The sequence below is a fragment of the Octopus sinensis genome, linkage group LG4 (genome assembly GCF_006345805.1).
Source record: "Octopus sinensis linkage group LG4, ASM634580v1, whole genome shotgun sequence".
Classification (NCBI taxonomy): Eukaryota; Metazoa; Mollusca; class Cephalopoda; order Octopoda; family Octopodidae; genus Octopus; species Octopus sinensis.
The window spans coordinates 97,012,440-97,038,686 of record NC_043000.1 but is presented as its reverse complement, the minus strand read 5'-3'; positions in this window follow the sequence as shown (position 1 = coordinate 97,038,686).

Genomic DNA, 26,247 nt, shown 5'->3' with positions numbered 1-26,247 from the left:
CCGTATTTCTCTATCGTTATAGTAATTGCTAATATACACTCCATAACAATATTACCATTCAGAGAAGCGAACACAAAATTACTCATCGGAGAAATTTCTGCGTGTATGACAACTTCAAGTAGTTCAGTACTAATTGATGCAGTTACCCGAAACCTGGAACATAACTGAGAGCTACCACGGTATCCGTCCGAATAATATATCCCTCTAAACTCACATGAACGATCATGAGATTGCGCCTAGAAAGTTATCCCCCGAGGTTAAGTAACACCAGCAGTCGCCCATGCATACTAGTCTTCCCTCTCAACGCCACTAATGTTATCCAAGGGAAAGGCGAAATGGCAAAGGCCGATACAGCTTGGCATCGGTGATTATGAGCTCGGCGCTAAGACTATTGAGTCATGAGCATTCATACACACACACACATACACACACACAAACACACACAAGGCCACCTTGGATATTTAAAAAAATATTCTGGATTCATATGACAGTTCATTTTATCTGATTTATTTCAAACTGTAAGTATAATATTCTAATTGAGGACGGGTGAGGAAATCTGTTCACCACAAGGCAGTGGATTGGAAAAATAACTAGAACGTCTGATAAAATAACTTGCTGCATTTAGTTACGTCTTTTTGAGCCTTGAGTTCAAATGTGGTTGAGTTGGATACGGCGATGCAGGGTATCTCGGTTAATGAGAATAAGAGGTCCGGTGAACCCATGATAGTTCCTGTGTGAGTTGCGCTGCACCTGCTGAGCTGACGCATAAGCAACTGAATTGGCCGCAGGTTTATATGTTGGTATTTTAGATGCCAGTAAAAGCTGTATTTGAATTGATATTTTTATAGCTAGTCTACTTTTCATCGCTGCTTTATAAATCACTTCATACCAGGTCAGATCTCCATCACTGCTAAGTTTGTTGAGCTTATAACTGCTTTGACTGCTAGAAACATTTACGAGTAACTTCAATAGGTCAACCGATAACCTGGCACCGCGTCTCTGGACTATCGCAAATGGCTTTGCCAATCTGAGCTGAGCTGCATGCCCTTTTGAGCGCTACAAACAATTTCCATTTGGTAAACTCCTCAACAATATTACTGTAAGCTGGCGGTTGGTCTGAATGGTGATGACATATGTACTTCAGTTGAGGAAGTAGGTGCATGAGCTGGTTGGCCTGACATCTGATACCGTACAATCCGTGTGGCTAGATAAGGCGGTTGATTTGTACTGAAAGTGTAATGAAGGTTGATAACGTAGGGACGTCTGTTGACGCTAGCCAGTCAAATAAATGACGATTATTGAAAAAAAACCCCCAAAAACTACTAGTTTGATTGTCTATGTTTGAGTCACTGGGATACAGTTATTATAACTGCATCAGGTACTCGCTACATAATAAAATGACCAAATTCAATATTCTCTCCTCATGCACAATCCAAATCTAAGTTAATTTGTGTTTTGTGGTCTCACGTTGAAACGTAACAATATTAATTGTAAGGTTAAATTAGAAACTGCACACGCTAAAATCTTTCTTAAGTGTTTAAAAATCCCGATTTGATTTAATGGGGAAGCCGTCTTTGATTCGCTCAACCGAGAAATGAGAAAAATGATAATTTAACTCAATTATTGAACGAACGAATTTAATGCAACGGAATTGAGAGAGAGGATTGCAAGTCTATTAATTAGCAACCAACAAAAATAATTTAAGGCTGCCCATATACCGTTGCCATTGATTTCGCTTATTGTAATTTGCAAAATTTTAAAGTATATTGGATTTCAGAAGTATTCCGAGCATTGGATCAACATTAAATATTCACTCATTCATAAAAGTTAAGAGCAGTGTAATAATCATTCTATATGCACAAGGCTTGAAATATTGTGGGGAGAGTGACAGTCGATTACATCGACCCCGTTGCTCGATTGGTATTTATTTTATCGACCCCGGAAAGATAACAAAAAAAAAAAAAATGTCGGCTTCGGCTGAATTTGAGGTCAGAACGTACAAATCAGGAAGAAATGCCGCTAAACATATGGTCTTAAGTGCTAACGACCCAACCAGCTCGTTACCCTGCGGTAATGCAATAATATCGCAACAAAGCATTTAGTGCAAACCCGTAGCATATGGCACTCTCGCTGGTAGGTTAACACAGCACTACTTATTTCCGCATAGTTATGGATTGTAACTGCGAAAACGTAATATAAAGTATCTCGCCCGAGAAACAGCGATGTATGTATTATTGATTTGAACTACTGTCCAGTAATATAAGAAACCTTCGCTTGATAAACACGACGAATTTAATATAAATGGAAGAGACGATTGTACAATCTTTACTAATTTTCTTAAAAATCTCGTCTACTATTTTCTTTTTATTTTACCTTCGTGATTTCAAACTTTTCTACACGAAATCTCCGGTTGACATCAATTAAGACATAACAGCACTAAACATGTCTGAAATACAAGCGTAATTTCGACATCAGAGAAAAATCGATTTCAATAACACTTAAGAACTTTAAATTGGAATCCGAAAAAGAAAGGCATGAACTGACACCGTAAATGACCAATTTTAGACGAAGAATTATTCAGTTTAGAAAAGCTGCAGCATTCATTAAAACACACACAACAAAAACACTGTTCGAGAAGTTCACTTCGCAATGGTAAGGTTCCAGGTTTGACCATATTGCGCAACTCTTAAAGCAAGTGTCTTCTATCTTCCACTATGGCTTGAATCGACCTGGTTGTGGACAGGTTTATAGAAAGTGTCAGAAAGATCTAAAATTTCTTATAGCTACTATTTTCACAATTGATTTGCCATTCTCCATGAAAAGGTGTGGTCCTCTGCATGATTTCAGCTATGTGCAACATCATACATTCTCTTATACATACATACATAAATACATACATACGTGTGTGTATGTGTAGTAAGTGAAGGCGCATAATATAATGGCTAGGCTGCTCGGCTTTTCATTATAATGTCGAATGGCGCATTGTCTCCTTATACAAAGTATTTCATTTCACGCTGAACCAGTTTACTCAACTGAAAATGAGTACTTGTTGAGTGCTGGTGCAGCTCTTACTGACTCCCTAGATATGCCGCTGCGTAAATAGTGTGTTTGTTAATACTTGTGATTATATTATCACCAGAAACAATTAGCAAGAGCATGGTACATGTTATTAAACCATGTGCGTCCGTGGGTGATAGTTGGTTCGTTATAGAAGAAAAATTCATTCTCACTTGCTTTCATTCCGGCTGGCGAAGGGTCCAGTCTATACCCTGTTGGGAAAACTTATGCGTGTCATGTATGTGTATCATCGTAGGGTTTGCAAAATACCATGGTCGAACGGAAATACCTTGTTGTATATTGTCCAGTCTCAGTCAAGATACTTTACAGCCGGATGGCTTTACCTTTCGTTCTCCCCCGAGTCGATAAAATATGTATGAATACTAAAACCAATAAAAGAACCAAAATATTCACCTGGTATTTCAATTTTTTAAAGTCTTCTAAATAACACCAATAGTATGGTATAGTAGCAGCCACCAAGGAGATACCCAGACACGGTGTTCTACTCGATCTACTAGATATAGCAACCACTTTCAGATCACGTTTTATTGTCAAGTATAGAAACAGAAAAATCACATTGCATAATGTTGTCCTAGATATAATATATCTTGGGAAAAAGGCAGGATAGTCACTTCTGAAACGTCTTTGATCATAGACCTACGCGATCAAAGCTGTCCTGGCTCTAAACAATAACATTAGCAACATCAACAACGAATACTTCATCTCCAATAACTACTAACTCACTGCAAAGCTTGGGTGAGACACCACTGAGTAAATGAATTACTGCTCTCGTGAAATAAGAGACCGTGTCCAAAGAAAGGCTACTTAAACGCACAGCAACCTTTGACCTACAGACGTACTTCCTTTTATACAATTCTCCTCCCCTTTGTCTTTCCTCCCCTCTCCCTTTCCTCCTACTCTCCCCATCTCTCTCTGTCAGAATCTTTTCAGCCGCTGCCACAATGATGTTTATTTCTTGGAGCTCATATCGCTTCACTCAGACACTCTCGATAAACTTTTTCTAATGCCCCTCATATTCTCCCCCTGCCTCCTGCCGGTCCAATACTGATTACTACGGCTACTTCTTCCCAGAACGTCAAACTTCTGGAACTGCCTTCCTATGTGTGTTTCTCTTCTTTTTTCATATTTCCGGCAGTCGTCGACTTTTAAGAGAAATACTGTGTAAATATCGGTGCCCTTAGACAACCTGCGAAAGCCATAATAGCATCTTCCTGTTGATCAAATCATTTCTACAACGATTACAAGGACAACAACAATAATAACAACAAAAACAACTAAGTAAGTTTTAGCAATTTTTAGTGGGAGGGATTATGACGCTTTCATCGGTCCCAGTACACAATATGTACTTATTTCATTCATCCCTAAAGGAATGAAAGGCAAAGCCGACTTTAGAGGAATTTGAACTCAGAACTTCAACAACCGGAAGAAATGCCAACAATAATTTTGTCCAACACATTATCGATCCTGCCAGCTCGCCGCCTTTAACCCAAACTAAATAATGATTTATAGAACTTTGGCACAAGGCAAGAAATTGTAAGGGAGTTGGGTAAGTCGATTACACCGTCTCCAATGGTACTTATTTTATCGTTTCTGAAAGGATGAAAGGTAGAATCGGTGTCGGTAGAATTTGAACTTAAAATGTAAAGATGGATGAAGTATAGCAAAGCATTTTGCTGGGCGTGCTAACGATTCTGCCAACTCACCACCTTACAAGAACTAAATAACAAAGCGGAATTATAGTTCTAGAGTTCTGTATGTAAGTTAGAGTCCTCTATAGTCTACAGTAACAATTAAATGGACATGAAAATAATAACGCCCCGAAGAAACCCTGGTGGAAAATGTTAATTATATATCTATCCCTGCACTTACGTTAGAAATAGCTTACATTACAGACAAGGTCAGTTAGTTAGTCTATACAGTCTTCCTAACGTCACATGATTAAGCTAAGAAACTTGTATATACAAAAGTAATTGTAGTTCCATAGCAAAAGCGGCATTTAACATCATATTAATTTTTAATTGCAGCTTTACAAAACTGTGCACTATGCAATTGATATATATGTGTGTGTGTGTGTGTGTGTGTATTTATGTGTGTATCTGTATGTATGTGCATGTATGTATGTGTGTATGTGTATGTATGTATATGTATGTATGTATATGTATGTATGAATGTATGTATGTGTGTATGTGTATGTATGTGTCTGTATGTACATCTGTGTGAGTGTAAATACATATAGATATACATATGTATATATATATACATGTATATATATATATATATATATATATATATATATATATATATGTGTGTGTGTGTGTGTGTGTGTGTATGTGTGTGTGTGTGTATATGTGTGTGAATATATATATATATATATATATATATATATATATATTATATATATATATATATACACCAAATGCATACATTTATTAAAACGCGTAATACTGTTGTAAGTGCTACACAAAAGCCATGATAAGCAAAAGCATTGTTAATCTAAACACCATGACCTGCTAGAAGTAGTAGCACATTTTCCTTTTAGCTGTACAACCGTTTACAAGTAATATTTAAGGTTACACTAGATAGTATAGTAGTAGATTAAGAAGTGTAAGGTTAAATTATCGTACATGTTTAGTTTTCTCCATATCGATACTAGGTTCAAAGTCTACCGCCTCTTTGTATTTTATTTTAATTCTTTCAATGGTCTGAGAATAGGATTATGTACGTTTTGAAGACTAAAGTATGCTGAGACCTGACAGAATTGTTGTAACACCGGGCAAAATACTTAGCAGCTCTTCTTCCGTCTTTATGTTCTGAGCTCAAATTCCGCCCAGGCCGACTTTACCTGTCTTTCTTTCAAGATCGATAATTCTGCCGAGGTCATCTTTGCCTGTCATCCTTTCGAGGTCGATAGAATAAGTAGCAGTTGAATACTGGGTTCAATGTCATTGACTATCCCCATCCACCTCGAAATTGCTGGTCTTATGCACAAATTGGAAACCAATATAAGGACAATTAAGGTGACGAACTGGCATTTTGTCCGGTTTTACGTTCCAAATTCAAATTCAAATTCCGCCGAGGTCGACTTTGCCTTTCATTAATTCAGCCCCGATTAAATGAATACCAGTGGAGCGACGTAATCGACTTATCTTCTCGCCCGATATTACTGGCCTTTGAAACCAAGAAGTAGGTCAGTTAGGACTCGCTATTCCACCCCACTCATATTGCAAATTGTAAACAGTTGTGTCATTGAGTACAATTTTTCAATAGGCTAGTCATTGGTTCGCTACATTTCTGACGGCCAGAGTGACAGGGAAGTATTTAATATCCTTATTCGGTGGCGAACATATATCTCAAGGGACATTGCTCGTGAAACACCGGTTTTTCAGTTTTCACGGCAATGTTTTTATCATTCACTGATATGTGTATATGTGCGTCTGTGTGTGTATATATATATATATATATATATATATATAAGCACATTCATATATGCGTATATATATACATACACATTCATATATAAATACATTCATATGTATATATATATATTATATATATATATATATACATAATTCATTCATATATATACATATACACATTCATATATACATATATATATATATATATACATTCATGTATATTATATATACATGTATATATATATATATATTTATATATTTATACGTACATTTATATATAAACATATATATATATATATACACATACATTCATGTATATATATATATATATATATATATATATATTATATATATATATATATATATGTATATATATATATATGTATATATATATATATAATATATATGTATATATGTATATATATATATATATATACGATTCATACATGTATATATAAATATATACATTCATATATACATATATATATACATTCATGCATATTTATATACATTCATGTATATACATATATATATTCATATATACATTTATATACATATACATACATTTATATATATATATTTATATACATTCATATATCTATATACATTTATATGTATATATATATACATTTATATATATACATATATATACATTCATATATACATATATATAGAAAGCTAAAATGGGACAAGAACGCAAACCATCCAGACAGACGATGCAAAGAAAACAAGAACGGGTTTTCTTTGCAATTTCGACTGGTTATACTCTAGATTGCTCCAATCTGTCCTGCCCCAAGGAAAAACTAAGCTAAAAGCACTAGATTTCTTGGGAAAAAAAGCACCGAATGTACGAATTTCTCTCTATTCTTCTTTTTCTCACAGGATCGGTTGAATTGCGCCGTATTAATGGTTGTGAGAGATCACTCACGGCACCCCTTTTCACCTGAAGGATTGAGCAAGGAGATAACAACTTCTTCACAAAGGAACACTGTAAAGTTACTGAACAGTCCAATGTTTGTGTTGCACAGACCGATGTGGAACACAACTTGAAAAAGGATAAGTAAATAAATAACGGTTACTGATTTAAGCACAAGACTAACAATTTTGTAAGAAGTGGGTCACTCGATACCACCGACTTCAGTACTTGAACGGTACTTTATTTTATAGACTTCAAAAGGATGAAAGGCAAGTTTGACCCTGGGCGAACATTTAGGCATTTTTCTGATGCTCTAACGATTTCGCCTGCTTGTCAGAGCATTTTTGAAATTATTAATTATGGGTTCAAATTTTGGCACAACAATTTTAAGGGTAAGGGTTAGTCGATTACACCGACTCTAGTACTCGAGGTGTATTTTATTTTATCGGCCACGAAAGATGAAAAGGTGGAGGTACATGGCCAAGTGGTTAGAGCAGTGAACCCGCGGTCGAGGGATCGCGTGTTCGAATCTCAGATCAAGCGATGTGTGTGTTTGAGCGAAACACCTAAGCCTCACGCGGCTCAGGCAGCAGGTAATGGCGAACTTCCGCGGACTCTTTCGCCACAACTTTCTCTCACTCTTGCCTCCTGCATCTAGCAGCTCACAATAAATCATTGAAAGCAGGAAACCGGCCCTTATGAGGAAAACATGGCTTGAGAAGGAACAAACAACAAAGATTGAAAGGCAAATTTGACCTTGCTGATATTTGAATTCAGAAGAATTGATACTAACAATTCTGCCAGTTCAAGAAGAGGATGATGATGATGACTTCAAATTTTGGCACAAGACCAGCAACTTCGAAGGAAAGGATAAGTCGAGTGCATCAACCCCAGAATTCAAGTGTTACTTATTTTATCTGCCGGAAAGGGTGAAAGGCGAAGTCGATCTCGGTGGAATTTGACCTCAGAACAAAAAGACGGACAAAATACCGGTATTTTGGCATAGGGCAACACGTTTGAGGTGAGGGGACAAGTCGACTGTATCGACTCTAGTATTTAACTAGTACTTCATTTTATTGACCCTAAAAGCATGAAAGATAAATTTGTTCTCCGCGGGATTTGAACTCAGAACATAAAAGTCAAAAGATGAAAAAAGAAAAAAAAACATGATGGTTTTGTAAGTTCAAATCCTTCTATGAATCTAGCCTTGATAGAAATGACATTCATATGGAGTATCTATCTACGAAATACTTTATATCTAGAATCCTCACCTTTGTCGTTCTACTAAGTAGAAATAACAAGAACTTTATTAAGATGATTAACCACCATCTTCAAAACACGCAATGGCAAGAAGGCATTTGATCATAGGTTTGTTCAGTCAGTGCTGGTCTGGGGCTAAATAATAAAGGTTTCTGACTTCGGCACAAGGGCAGCAAATTTAAGGGATGGAAGATGGTTGATAATGTCAAACCCAGTACTTGACTGACACTACCGAAAGGACGAAAGGGTAAGTTGATATAGGCAAGATTTGAACTCATATTATCTTCCTTTATAATATATATTGTGTTTTTAAACACAGCAAATTTATTGGAGATTGTATCTCTAGACGAATACCATTGTAAATTTGTCTTCCAAAGATGTAATTTGCATTAAGTATGATACATAGAGGGGCTGTTATATTGAAATAGTTTATGCTTTTCCCGGAGAAATACTGGATGGTCATGGCCAGAACGACTTGGATAATAACTCTGTTCAATCAATGTAGCATTGGGGTTAAATAACAACAACATCGATAATAACAATAGCAACAGCATTAACGATAACAATAATAGCAGCGTTTTATGCGTATGAATGCCTATTAAAGTAAGAGATACTCTTAATAAAGAACGTGTTTGATATAATAATAATAATAACTTACACATAACTACTAAGATAAGTATCTAACATAATTTATATAGCCGTAAAATATCTGTTCAAATAATAAATTGAAAAACCAAAATTACTTTTACAAAACGCAAATAAAAAACAAGAAGAATTTTTTTTAAATACATTTATAAATGCCAAGAAAATAAAATGAAACGACTTTAACAAACGATGTGCTTTTTGTTTTGTTATAACAGTGTTCTTTAAACGTAGGGTGGAGTCTTATTAGTATATTAGACTGGCGATAGAATTAAATTTCTTTTACGTCGAGAAAACATTAATGGAAGTTTATAAATCAAATTTAGCAGCTTCAATTAAAGCGATACATTATCGCTAGAAATCTCGAGATATTGTAAAGAATGGAATTTTGTACATTAAGAAAGGAAAAATAGTTGCCTCGCTAAGCAGACGTGATAAATCAGAAATCAAAATTGATATTCAGAATAGTTCATGAGCCAAACACACACACACACACACACACACACACACACACACCACACACACACACACGCACATATCTACATACACACTTCACATATATACACAACACACAGGTATATATATGATAACAAAAATGCCTCTTGAATGATTTCCAACCATTGAATTATAATTCACTACGTACAAATATACACACATATATACACATAAATACTCACACACACTTGCGTATGTGAGTATATATATATGATGTGTGAGTGTATGTGTGTCTGTGTGTGTGTAACGTATATAATGCATATACATCCATGTATACATAGATACAAGCATACATAATACATACATGCATATATATATATATGTGTGTGTGTGTGTGTGTGTGCATATCTATATCTACACACACATATGAATACATACATGTATATATATGCATTTGTACGCATATCTATATCTACACACACCATACACATATTTATTTACACACACACACGCACCACACACACATACATATATATATATACATATATATATATATATGTATATATACATATATTATACATATATATATATATATATATATATATATACATATACATACATATATATTTGTACGTATATGTGTATATATATATATATATATATATACGTATTTATGTACATACACTCATATATACGTATATACATGTATGTATATATATATATATATATATATATATATATATATATATACACACACACACACAACATATATGTGTGTGTTTATCAGCAAATAAATATATAATGAAAATGATGGAACATAAAAACAACAGTAAATACAATAGCAACAACAATAACAATGATACCACCACTACCATCGCCACCAATCAGGCATTGCTAAGACCAGCAGGAGTTACAAACATAAAATTTTTAAATTACAACACTCAGCACAGCATGAAAAAAATGTAGGGTGTTAAAAAGGGAGAAAGCCACTGAAATGAAAATTTCTTTCTTTTATAGTTTTATCGATTTAATTGTTTTGTCTATATACCTACTGCTAATTTGTATGTATACACAACATACACATATACTGGAATATATATATATATATATAATATATATATATATATAATGCTTTCTCTCCAAGAATTTGAACCCCCTTTTTGATAACAATAACTGTTCTCTCCAAGAATTTGAACTGCAGTTTTTACCTCTGTAGAAATGGAATGCTATATATATATTATATATTATATATATATATATATTCCAGTATATGTGTATGTTGTGTATACATACAAATTAGCAGTAGGTATATAGACAAAAAACAATATAATATATATATATATATATATATATATATAATATATATATATATATATATATATATATATATAACTATATATATATATATATATATATATATATATATATATAATGTGTGTGTTTATCAGCAAAAGAATTCTACAAAATTTTTTTGCCTCCCTATATGATTAATTATGAATTTTCTGGTTAGTTCCGTAATGGAATCGGCGGCTTAATTTATTTGCTGCCGATAAATTTGCGCGAGTGCGACGATTTGAAAATTTTAGGTCAGATATTGGCGAGGCATGGACTGAATGCCTCGTGAAAAATATCTGTTCCGATTTGGCTATTCCTTACTGATGAATCTAAGGGCCTATGGTAGATTGGCTTGATTTAATTTAATCAGGTCAGTTTACCATTAAACAGTAGACGAAACGGTGCATCGTATAAGGAATTTCAGGGTAAATGTTTTTTCAATTTTCTCCTGGTTACAGAATTAATGTTATTTTGCGGTTGAAGCTTTTTGGCTGTTATTTCTAGTGGGTGAATGGCCTATTATGGCCGTTCTTGATTGTGATATTGAACTTAAAATGGTTTATGACTATTTAATTTTTTTCCACTAGGCCGCTGGGGGCAAAAGAATTCTACAAAATTTTTTTGCCTCCCTATATTGATTAATTATGAATTTTCTGGTTAGTTCCGTAATGGAATCGGCGGCTTATATTTATTTGCTGCCGATAAATTGGCGCGAGTGCGACGATTTGAAAATTTTAGGTCAGATATTGGCGAGGCATGGACGTGAATGCCTCGTGAAAAATATCTGTTCCGATTTGGCTATTCCTTACTGATGAATCTAAGGGCCTATGGTAGATTGGCTTGATTTAATTTAATCAGGTCAGTTTACCATTAAACAGTAGACGAAACGGTGCATCGTATAAGGAATTTCAGGGTAAATGTTTTTTCAATTTTCTCCTGGTTACAGAATTAATGTTTTTTGCGGTTGAAGCTTTTTGGCTGTTATTTCTAGTGGTGAATGGCCTATTATGGCCGTTCCTTGATTGTGATATTGAACTTAAAAATGGTTTATGACTATTTAATTTTTTCCCACTAGGCCGCTGGGGGCAAAAGAATTCTACAAAATTTTTTGCCTCCCTATATTGATTAATTATGAATTTTCTGGTTAGTTCCGTAATGGAATCGGCGGCTTATATTTATTGCTGCCGATAAATTTGGCGCGAGTGCGACGATTTGAAAATTTTAGGTAAGATATTGCGAGGCATGGACGTGAATGCCTCGTGAAAAAATATCTGTTCCGATTTGGCTATCTTTACTGATGAATCTAAGGGCCTATGGTAGATTGGCTTGATTTAATTTAATCAGGTCAGTTTACCATAAACAGTAGACGAAACGGTGCATCGTATAAGGAATTTCAGGGTAAATGTTTTTTCAATTTTCTCCTGGTTTACAGAATTAATGTTATGTTGCGGTTGATGAAGCTTTTGGCTGTTATTTCTAGTGGGTGAATGGCCTATTATGGCCGTTCCTTGATTGTGATATTGAACTTAAATGGTTATGACTATTTAATTTTTCCCACTAGGCCGCTGGGGGCAAAAGAATTCTACAAATTTTTTTGCCTCCCTATATTGATTAATTATGAATTTTCTGGTTAGTTCCGTAATGGAATCGGCGGCTTATATTTATTTGCTGCCGATAAATTTGGCGCGAGTGCGACGATTTGAAAATTTAGGTCAGATATTGGCGAGGCATGGACGGACGTGAATGCCTCGTGAAAAATATCTGTTCCGATTTGGCTATTCCTTACTGATGAATCTAAGGGCCTATGGTAGATTGGCTTGATTTAATTTAATCAGGTCAGTTTACCATTAAACAGTAGACGAAACGGTGCATACGTATAAGGAATTTCAGGGTAAATGTTTTTCAATTTTCTTCCTGGTTTACAGAATTAATGTTATTTTGCGGTTTGTTGAAGCTTTTTGGCTGTTATTTCTAGTGGGTGAATGGCCTATTATGGCCGTTCCTTGATTGTGATATTGAACTTAAAAAGGTATGACATTTAATTTTTTCCCACTAGGCCGCTGGGGGCAAAGAATTCTACAAAATTTTTTGCCTCCCTATATTGATTAATTATGAATTTTCTGGTTAGTTCCGTAATGGAATCGGCGGCTTATATTTATTTGCTGCCGATAAATTTGGCGCGAGTGCGACGATTTGAAAATTTAGGTCAGATATTGGCGAGGCATGGACGTGAATGCCTCGTGAAAAATATCTGTTCCGATTTGGCTATTCCTTCCTGATGATCTAAGGGCCTATGGTAGATTGGCTTGATTTAATTTAATCAGTCAGTTTACCATTAAACAGTAGACGAAACGGTGCATCGTATAAGGAAGTTCAGGGTAAATGTTTTTTCAATTTTCTCCTGGTTTACAGAATTAATGTTATTTTGCGGTTGGTTGAAGCTTTTTGGCTGTTATTTCTATGTGGTGAATGGCCTATTATGGCCGTTCTTGATTGTGATATTGAACTTAAAAATGGGTTTATGACTATTTTATTTTTTCCCACTAGGCCGCTGGGGCAAAAGAATTCTACAAAATTTTTTTGCCTCCCTATATTGATTAATTATGAATTTCTGGTTAGTTCCGTAATGGAATCGGCGGCTTATATTTATTTTGCTGCCGATAAATTTGGACGCGAGTGCGACGATTTGAAAATTTTAGGTCAGATATTGGCGAGGCATGGACGTGAAGCCTCGTGAAAAATATCTGTTCCGATTTGCTATTCCTTACTGATGAATCTAAGAGCCTATGGTAGATTGGCTTGATTTATTTAATCAGGTCAGTTTACATTAAACAGTAGACGAAACGGTGCATCGTATAAGGAATTTCAGGGTAAATGTTTTTTCAATTTTTCTCCTGGTTTACAGAATTAATGTATTTTGCGGTTGAAGCTTTTGGCTGTTATTTCTAGTGGGTGAATGGCCTATTATGGCCGTTCCTTGATTGTGAATATATATTATATATATATATATATATAACTATAATTTCAACAATTGAGGGTAAAATTAATTAATTATTAATCAAATTCACCAAGTATTCAGTATGTAAGGGACCATTATAGGCGAATTCAAAATATTACATATATATAAGGGTAGGGCTTAGTAAAATAAATTACTTTGCCACATACTGAACTCATTAAAATAGCAGCTAAAGAAATTTCTTCAGCTATTCTAATACTTAAAGAAGATATATATATATATATAATATATATATATATATATATATATATATATATATATATATATATATATATAGAGAGAGAGAGGAGAGAGAGAGAGGAGAGAGAGAGAGAGAGAGAGAGAGAGAGAGAGAGAGAAAGTAAGATAGATAGAAAGGTAACTCTAACATTATCTAAGTTAGAATATGGAATATATCAGTTGCAAGTGAATATTTTGAGAATACTGGCCCACAGTAGATATTTACATACATGTCTAGACATGCAACTTTATGCATGAGAAACATACAAATCTGCACACACACACACACACACACACACACACACACGCACGTACACACACACACAAACACATACAAAAATAGCCTGTTGATGTTGTTGAAATTCCAGTGAAGGAGCCTTGGCTCTAGGTTAGAAACCGGCTCTTTCTCTATTGGAAAGAAATCTCGAAATAAAACTGAATAATGGCATACATACATGCATATATACATACATACATGTATGAAAGCCTACACACATTTATACACACATGGTCTGCTTGCGGGTACTATATTATCGTCAATTGCTTTAGATACCTGTGTAGTTGCTAGCAGGTATTGACATTCTCTCAGCTCTCCTACACTTACCTAGCGGAATATCGAGATTTGAGTACAGAGAGAGTGAGGCTGCATAAGTACTAGGCCGATACTTATTGAGTACACTGAAGCAACCTGAAATGATGAGCTTTGTTCAAGGACACATCGTGTTGCCCGTGTGGAGAACCGAGCCCATGACCATGACCTTAAAACCCTAACCACTTGACATTCACCAAAGGGGTATGTGCTTAGATACGGTTAAATATGAACTTCTAATAATGGTTTAAAATATTGGCACAAGGCCAGCAAGTTCGGGATATGAGGTAAGTCGATCACTTCGACCCCAGTATTCAACTGGTACTTATTTTATTGACTTCAAAAGGATTAAAGGCGAAGTCGACCATAGCAGAATCTAAACTCACAACGTGAAACGGGCAAAATGTCGCTCAGCTAACGATTCTGCCAGCTTGCCGCCTTCTGAACTTCTAGTGACAAACAGTAAAACTGAGAGATGGCCTAAGATATAATTGCAGTTATTGTTACAAGTGCAGCTGCAGCAGTTATTTTCACGGGGAAATTAATGAACTGGAAATATTAGAGCCTGAATTTTGCCTTAATTCAAAATTTAAATTTACTTCTCATTCTATACAAATGATGAACGATTTTCTCAGTGAGACTTTTCCTACGTGTATTTTTTTTTTATCCCACTCTCTTCCAAAACATCTTCTCCACAAAATACTGATAACCCAAATCATTCATCAATAGCTACAATTAGCTTCATACGTAAACACCCTTTTTGCTAGAAACTTGTGTGATGTCATGGATATATTCTTAAAAATTTCACTGTCTGAATAAGCCCTTAAAGCGAAACTATGTCCCAGTCAAATCAAATCAAATCTATATATATATATATATGTGTGTGTGTGTGTGTGTATACGTATTTATATATGAAACAAGTAAAAGATACAATATGTAATATATATGCATATATAGCAGTCGATCACGTTATGCACTGACGTGCAGACACCGAAAGGGGAAAAAATCAACTGTTGACTCAGCATAATTAATTTGCTTGACTATTGAGAGAATTCATATTATTGATGGAAGTTTCTAATTTCTATAAATGTCTTCCAATCTGAATGTTCTCCAATCATTCTCTTAATTATGTTCTTTTATTATTCACAGACATATTAACTCATTTAATGATGAATTGATTTAAAGTAAACGAATAAAAAACACTTTGAATGTCACTATTTGTTTCTCATGTTTGTCCGTAATACTGGAGACAGTAAAGTGGACAATTGAAACAGATTGTGTTCTTTTTGTTTGTTTATTTGTTTATATTTTATCTTTTAGTTGGTTCAGCCATTAGACTGCGGCCATTCTGGAGGCACTGCCTTGAAGAATTTTTAGTAGAATGAACCGACTTCAGTAATTTGTTTTTCTCCCTAAGATTGGTACTTACACCATCGTTCTCTTTTGCCGAACTGCTACGTTAAGGGTACGTTAAGCGATGGTGGGGACCAACCACACCTCATACATTGATATATATATATATATATATTATATATATATATATATATCTATATATATATATATTATATATATATGATGGATGTATACACGTATCTTGTGTTTCGTGCTTCTAAATTTAAATTGTCCTTCATTGAATTTCTAATTCTCGGGAAGATGAACTTGTTTCGGGACTTGTTTTATAGTGGTTTTGTTCTCCATTGTATGCCATATATTGGTATTTTTTTATTGTCCATAGTACTTGATTAAAGTTGCTAGTTTATGGACCATTTTGTGTTGCGTACGCTCAAACACGCGCGCGCGCGCGCGAGTAGCGAGGCTGGTCCAAGTCAAAGAGGGCATTTTCCATTGTGGTTTGGCTGACATTGTTTTCGTGGAGTTTCCAAGAGCTGCCCTCGGAAGTCTGTCCCCTTTGGGAAATTATTGTTTGCTTGAATTTTTAAAAATTCTTTGTTTCTGATTTTTACTGCTTACACGCTGTTTTGCAACCCCACATTTGATGGATCTGTACCAATCTGGTCCATTTTATGCGTTACTATTATTATTATTATTATTATTATTATTATTATTATTTATTTTATTATTATTATTATCATCATCAACAACATCAGCAGCAGCATAAAAGCAACGATCTGTCAGTATCGTCAGTGTGCCGGAGAAATTGCCTAGCAGCACTTCATCCGGCTTTACGTTCTGAGTTCGAACTCTGTCGAGCTCAACTTTGCCTTTCACCCTTTCGTAGTCGATAAATTAAGTACCAGTCAAGTACTGAATTCAATGAAATCGACTACATCCACCTCCAAAATTCCAGGCCTTGTGTCTATAGTAGAAAGGATTATGACTATTGTCGTTATATGCCAAAGGCGATGAGCTGGCAAAATCGTTAGCACGCCGGGCAAAATGCTTAGAGGTATTTCGTCTGCCGCTACGTTCTGAGTTCAAATTCCGCCGAGGTCGACTTTGCCTTTTATCCTTTCGGGGTCGATTAAATAATTACCAGTTACGCACTGGGGTCGATATAATTGACTTAATCCGTTTGTCTATCCTTGTTTGTCCTCTTTGTGTTTAGCCCCTTGTGGGTAGTAAAGAAATAGGTATTTCGTCGGTCTTTACGTTCTGAGTTCAAATTCCCGCGAGGTCGACTTTGCCTTTCATTCTTTCGGAGTCGAGAAATTAAGTAGCAGTTGCGTACTGGGGACGATGTAATCGACTAATCCCTCCCCGCAAATTTCAGACCTTGTGCCTTCAGTAGAAATGATTGTTATTATGTTTGAACAGTGATTCTCAGAATCTATAGAGTACCGTGTATTAGAAACCATTATTATAGATATTGTTCATAAATTGTTTTCGTTAATACTGAGTTATTTTTTAAAATCGTTTTTAATTGGCATCGGATATTTCATCATAATTTGTTGTGATCGTATGTGTATGGAAAACTATCTTTACACCTTAAAAATCGAACAATTATTTCAATATTTACCAAGACAATGCTTTAGCTTTTTACTGATTTGGCTTTTCTAATAAAATGTTTACCTTCATCTCTCACCTACAAACTCATTTACAAAAGAGAAACAAAAGAAAAAACCTCCAAAGAAAATGAACAGAGACTAAAAATCCAATAGAACTGGTAATGGAAAATACGAAATCGAGCTGAAGTATGTGGTGGGAGGCTTGTTAGGCTCTTAATTTCTTATTACTAATGAACTACGAAGACTATATAAATTTTATAATATATATATATATATATATATATAATATATTATATATATATATATATATATATGTGCGTGTGTATATGTATATGTGTGTGTCTATATATAGTGTGTGTGTGTGTGTGTGTGTGTGTGTATATATATATGCTATCTATATATGCATATGTAATATATGTATATATATATATCTCTATATATACATATATATACACACACATATATATATGCATACATACATATATATGCATATTATATATATAATATATATATATAATATTATATATATATATATATTTATGTCCATATATATTAATAAGTACAGATATTATAAATATGTATATATACATGAACACATACGCGCGTGCGCACAAACACACATACACACATATCTATATCTATCTATTTAGCTATCTATCTGTCTGTCTGTCTGTCTCTCTCTCTCTCTCTCCTCTCTATATATATATATATATATATATATATATATGTGCATCTAAATGCACACACACGCGCGCGCACACACATACACACACACACACACATACACACACACACACACACGCGCACATACGCAGACACACACAAGACTCGGAAATTGTATTAAAAAAACCTGAGCCATCTACAGCTAAAAATACAAGCAAATTAAGAATTCTCCTGGCTGAGGAAACGTGAGAAAATTATATTCTTCGGTGGAATCAGCGTCAATGATTTTAATTCAGTAACGGTGATTGTGTGATTGTGTTCGCGCGTAGCCGGCGCATGCTGGTGTTCGTATGTATATTTGTGTGCTTGAGTGTGTTCGTGGTTTGTACAGTACGTACGCGTGTATATGTTCGTTTTTGTGTAAGAATATATGCAGCTACATGCAGACATCACTAATGATTAAAAAAAGATATCTGATAAATTGTATGAGATGTGCAAGAAGAAAAACTAAAAATATAAAGCGACACTTAACCATGGGATCAATACTTGTATTTTTGTACATCCCACACACATATAAATAACATACTGAACAATAAATCAAACCATCCACTATCATTGCTATTCTATAAATTATCCGATTATTTACTCTAGTATACAGCTGATAATATATGAATGAGTAAATCAGTAAGTGCAACACAAAATATCTTTCGAAGAGCTGCTATCCTCCTGTAATGTCACACGACTTAAATCTTTCTTACAATAGCTCTGAATTCTATAGAAAATCTGGAGTTTATCACTTAAAAATGAGAATATCGCATTGGTAACACGAAAAGTAAGACACAATATTGACTTGCAAACTTTTAATGTACTTGGTAGTATATTATGGTTGCAAAAATGAAATACTGTGTCTTTTATGGTAATTAATATTTACGTACCATCTGTCAGTAATGTGCTTAATATTAAGGCGGCGAGTTGGCAGAAACGTTAGCACGCCGGGTGAAATGCTTTGCAGTATTTCGTCTGCCGTTACGTTCTGAGTTCAAATTCCGTCGAGGTCGACTTTGCATTTCATCCTTTCGGGGTTGATTAAATAAGTACCAGTTACGCACTAGGGTCGACGTAATCGACTTAATCCGTTTGTCTGTCCTTGTTTGTCCCCTCTGTGTGTAGCCCCTTGTGGGCACTAAAGAAATAAGTAATGTGTTTAATATGTAAATTGCTTTATTGAATAATGTTACACCGCTAAAATTAGTAGGCATTTAAGCAATGCGTTCGTGGGTAGTAGATGGGCTGGATGTGGTCCTGATGAAAGATCAATAACTCTTGAAATATGCATGTACAGTCATTACATTTTTTTCTGTCTTTGATGGCATTGTTTACATAGAGGTATTCGTATACAAACTTCTATAACTTACAGTGCCAGCACTAAATTCTATATTTGTAAACCCCTCACCAATTAAAATAAAGAAATTAAATAATAAATACAACATGAAGACTAAATTTTTCTTCTATCTTTTACTTGTTTCAGTCATTGAACAGCTGCCATTCTGAAGTACAAACTTGAAGAGTTTAGTCGAATAAATCGACCACAGTGCTTATTTTTTTTCAGAAGTTTGATACTTATTCTCTCAGTTTCTTTTGCCAAAATCCCTAGGTTACGGGGATGCGATCAAGCCAACATCGATTGTCAAACAGTATGGGTGTAGTGGGGTAAGAAACACAGACACAAACACACAGTTTACATCCACCAAATTCACTCACAGAGCATTCCTCGGAACTATAGTAGATGTTTGTCCAAGATATCATGCTGTAAGATTGAACCTAAAACCATGTAGTTGCGAAGCGAGATTCTTAACCACACAGCCATGCCTACGTTTATGTTACAAAAAAAATATATTTTCATCAAAAATAATAAATGGCCCTGATAGCATCGATTAGTATATTCGTCTATTGTGTATATTACATAAAGTACTGGGAACGCCCTCGCACACCTGTGTGAATGGATTACTCGTAAATATGTTTATATGCATACGTTTATAAAGCTACATTTAACCGAGCTAAACGGGCGGAGTAGATAATCCTGGTGAGCCGTCAATAGCTACGCGAAACTGGTTCAGCTTTTTTTCTATTCGCTCTGCAAAGAAATTTTCGGTTCAACCACTGGCTATATTTACATAGTGAAACTAACTGTGTGTGTGTATGCATGCATTCGTATTCGTATATATATATACGCGTGTGTGAGTGTGTGTGTGTGTGTGTGTGTGTGTGTGTGTATTTGTGTGTGTGTGTGTGTGTGTGTGTGTGTGTGTGTGTCTGCCTGTCCGTACATATGTATATATGCGGTTGTGTCTATGTACGTATAGGCATCTAGGCTATTCAAATATAATGGTATGTGCCCCCGTACGTGCTATATACTGTACGAGTTTCAGGTATGAGTGTAATTCTGTTTGTATTATGTATATTATATATATATATATATATTATATATATATATATATATATGTGTGTGTATATGTAATATATATATATATATATGTATATATATATATATATATATATATATATATATCTATGTATATATATGCATGTATGTATGCGTATTTATGCATGTATGTATATATATTCATGTGTATATATATGTGTATATATAATGGACAAGTGTGTGTATATTAAAGTTTCATAATTGAAGAAAGCTTCCTAAATTCCCATATAAACCCAATGCTATTATTTCGTGTTATAAACTATTTATTATCTTAGCAATTTCTGCCACGTCAGTCTGATAAATATCTATTTATTTCATGCCAAGTATGTTATACTATTGCAATTACTTACTGACACCAGCTAGAATTTGCACTGCTCTCTCTCTCTCTGCCTCCCCTCTCTCTCTTTCTCTCTCTTTTCATTCCTTCTATCTCTTTCACATTCTCTCTCTCGCGCACACTCTCTCAAGCCTCCATCGTAGTTTATAGCAACCTCTGCCAGCATCGTTATCCCTGTGTACCATGCCGGCACCACTGCAGCCAATATTATCAGCCCTCACCATCATCAACAACTGCGACAGCAAGAACAAGACCATCAACGCCAGCAGCTCTTCCATCTTTACCATAGCCGCCACCTCTTCCAGCACCATCATCGTTATCACGGCCGCTTTAAACAAACCTGAGTTGATAAGATGCATGACAACAGCCAAATCTGCTTCAAACTGCAACATCCCTATTCTAGAAAGAGGAGCACATTAGATAATGTCATCTAAGATATGCTATGCCTGAAAATGAATGATAGGCTTGAAAGTTTGGAACTGGTTAATAAGAGCCAATCTGAAGTTGAACAACAACAACCATAAGAAAAGGAATCGCCAAGGAAACATATATCTGATACACAAGCCAGTATAGGAGCATCTGCATCCGTAGTATCAAACTCATTTGGCTTATCAGGTTGGATTGAAGCATAAATTAGGCCTCACGGGTTGGATGGGGAATTTTTCTATAAGCTTGAAACGAGTCCGGTTTAAGCATTTCTGCTGGCGGTACTTCTTTCTTTCATTTATCTATTTCAGTTATTGGACTGCGGCCATGCCTGGGATTTTGTCGTGAATGTTTTACTTGAATAAATAGACCTCAGTACTTAATTTTAAAGTCTGACACTTACTCCATCCGGGTTTTTCGCCGATCCGCTACGTTATGGGACAAAGCAACGGCAGTTGTCAAGCGGCGGTGAGAGTAACATGCACACACACATACAAAGTGGCCCAAAATTCCTGTGCAATTTAATGCATACATATATGATGAATAGTTGCCTGAATGGGCCACCTTATATATATAATATATATATATATATATATATATATATATATATATATATATATATATATATATATATATATATATATGTATAAGTTCAGCAAAATTTAGATTCAAATGAATATGGTACTTAAGTCAGATGCACCAGTATTGCTCGACATTTTAAACCTGTTGTAATACTTACAATGTTTAATAAAATGATGTAGCGTGAAACGATCATACCAAATTACCGAAGATATTCTTGTTACTTATTTTGATTTTATATATATATATATATATATGTGTGTGTGGTGTGTGTGTGGTGTGTGTGTGTATGTATGTATGTATGTATGTATGTATGTATATATATATGTATACATATATATATATATATATATATATATATATATATATATACACATACATATATATGTATGTGTATATATATATATATATATATATACATATTTATGTATGTGTATATATATATATATATATATATATATATATGTATGCATATATATATATGAATAAATATGTATATATTTATATATATATATGTATGTATATATATATATGTATGTATATATATATATATGAATAAATATGTATATATTTATATATATATATATATATAATATATATATATATATATATATATATATATATAGATATATAAGAAATTTTTCAGAATGAGATAACAAACCAAGGCTGTGAAGATTTTAGAACATTTATAAATAGAAGGTCTTACAGCTGTTTCCATGATATTTATTATATCCCTTTATCGGAGACAGTGTGAGAGGATGGTTAAGCAATAGTTAATTTAGATAAGATACGAAATGGAGGAATGAAAATAGATGTGAAATATGCAGGAATATTGCATTTGTAGATCCATTAGTTAGGCAGAGTGGTATACATTTAAAATTCCAATACCTTGTGAGTAAATTCCAATACTATTTAAAATTGGTCATTGTAAATTCCAGTAGTGTTTAAAATTGATCATTCCAAGTGACTTTAAATAAAACTCTCGATTCAATAACACTGTATACAAACTCTGTTCTTGGAATCATATTTCCATCATGATAATAAATTGTAACATAAACGCGAGACAAAGCGTTGTGAGGTAATGTTAGGCAATTCAGTCTACCCTCAGCATTTATAGTTTATTTAATCGACCCCAAAATAATGAAAGCAAAGGTGACCTCGGTGTGATACGAACCTAGGATGTAAAGAACCGGCAAAATACTAAAGGACATTTTATTCGAAGATTTAGTGATTTTATTAAACAACCTCGTAAAACGGCGGGCTGGTAGAATCGTTAGTACACCAGACAAAATCCTTACCGGCATGGCATTCTCTTTGTTTTACTTTCTGAGTAAAAAATCCACCTAGGTCGACTTTGCTGTTATACTCTCGGGGTTCGATAAAATAAGTACCAGTGAAACACTCGGGTCGACGTACTCAAGTATCTCCTTTACCCAAAATGTCAAGTCTTGTGCCTACAGCAATAAGGATTATCAAATAATCTTGCAAGGCGGCGAGCTGACAGAATCGGTTGCATACCGGACAAAGTATTTTGCAGCATTTCGTCTGTATTACTTTCTGAGTTCAAATTCTACCCAGGTCGACTTTGGCATTCATACTTTCGGGGTCGATAAAATAAGTAACCGTTGTGCACTGGAGTCGATGTAATTGACTTAGTACCACCTCCAAAATTGCTGGCCTTGCACCAAAATTTGAAACTGATATTATGAAACAACCACGTAAGGCGGCGAGTTGGCAGAATCGTTAGTGTGCCAAGCAAAAATTTTTAGCAGCATTTCGTCTGTTTTATGTTCTGAGATCAAATTCTGCCGAGGTCGACCGTCTTTTATCCTTTCGGTGTCAATGAAAAAAGTACCAGTTGAGCAACGGGGTCGATATAATCCCCTTCAACGAAATTGCTGGCCTTGTGCCAAAAGTTGAAACCATTATTAAACAACCTCACATCCATCACCATTAATTGTTTCTAAAGTCTTACATTGCCATAATAATAACGATTATCAAATCAGAGTAGACAGTTGTTTCTAGCAGCAATTATTATATTATACCATTATTTAATAATAGGTGTTATTTAGAAACATTTGTGTTGCCAAAGTTTGGTGTGGTGGTTGGTATGAACAAAGGAACACAAACAAACAAGCAAACAAAGCACAGACGAAAACCTCTAGTTCTTTATGTCAATATTATTAATTGCTGTAGAAAATAAAAATTAAATAAAATTAATGTCTTTGCTTGACATGGGAGCAATAGAAATGCAAAAATTTCAAATCATCTGACGAAGACACATACGTTGAGACGTCTATTGTTTAAAACAAAATACAAAGATGAAATAAAATTACGAAGTACGTATGGTTTCATACATACACACACACAAATATGTTTGATTCTGTGTATGTATTATTATATATATATACATATACACACATACATGCATATACATACGCACATCCATATATATGTACATACTTATACTTATGAATGTGTGTGTATGCCTGACTGAATGATTAAAAACCAAGAGATTTGGTTTCGATCCTACGGCTAGGCATCTTGGTCAAAGGTCTTACCATCATTTCGGATTCACCCAAGCCTTATGTGAATTTGCGTAGCAGTAGAATGCTCACTAGCATGACATATTTACCTCCATGGTATAAATTTTTGTTGTTGGGCATACCTCATGTTAGTTTCATCAGCCTTACTCTTCTCTGTTGGCTTGGGGGAATTTTGCAAGAGGGTCATTAGATATGGAGGTTTCCTTCTCCTAGCTTGTATTAAAAGGGTACTAAATTTGAAGTTTCCCTTCTAGATTGTATTAAAAGGGTATTAATTTTTGAGTTTTCTTTCTCCTGGATTGAATGCTCCCAGCGCAGCGAAGGAACTCAATCTTCTATTACAAAAAATTATTTACCAATACCCTGACAGGTACTACCGTTCCGGGTCAGAACGGATCTGGGAATAATGGTAATTATGGGATGACTGCACGCTCCCTACAATTTCAGAACTCTCGAACTGGAGTCTCACTACCAGATGCAGTTTAATGTAACATTCAGGACACGATGAAATATACTTTACTTCAAAACTTCAGTCTTGCCTCACTATCACACTGACTCTACTTTGGAATTATATTATGAGTACAAATATTTGAGGAATACTCAACCACTTCCGTATGTTAATTCAATAAGGAGGTCGTCCCCTTCATCAAACAACTGGCCGCTTGTCTTTCAAAATAAACGAGAGATTTCGCTGTATGTGTGTGTCTGCATGTGTGTGTATGTGTAAGAGAATTTTATACGCACTGAGAGTGCTCTGTAGTTGTTGTCCAGATGAGTTGCTCAGCGCGTGACAATGCCAGTATATATATATGAAACAATTCAAAGATATATTAAATTGATAGCTGTATGTACTCAACGTTTTGAACCGCTGAGGAGATGGAATCAGCAAACGAAACACATCGTCGTATGGGGTAAACTTATGTGCGTGTGGTAAAGTGGGAGAGGTAAAAAAAATCACAACTGATGAATTCTTGTTATTTAACCCAACAGATCAGACTTAATCACGTAGACCTTCGATCAAAGATTTTCCAGCCAAATACCGTCCGTCTGATTATAATTTCAGGACTACGTTATTTAGTGTGTCCATTTTTTGTTTCAAGTATTAAGGTGTTATTTCAGCGCTTGGATTTCTATGTACTAGATGGATAATTTCATGTCTATTGTGAAGTCTCTACAAAGGCTTAGAGAGTCCTACTGTATTTAAGAATATCTTGATATTTGGGGTGTCCTGATCTAGGGTTGTAGAATTTTTTCCTACATTATATTTATATGAATGTCTTGTGAGAAAGACAGTTCCCATGATAATATTATTCAAGTTATCATTTATATACTGCTGGCTGTG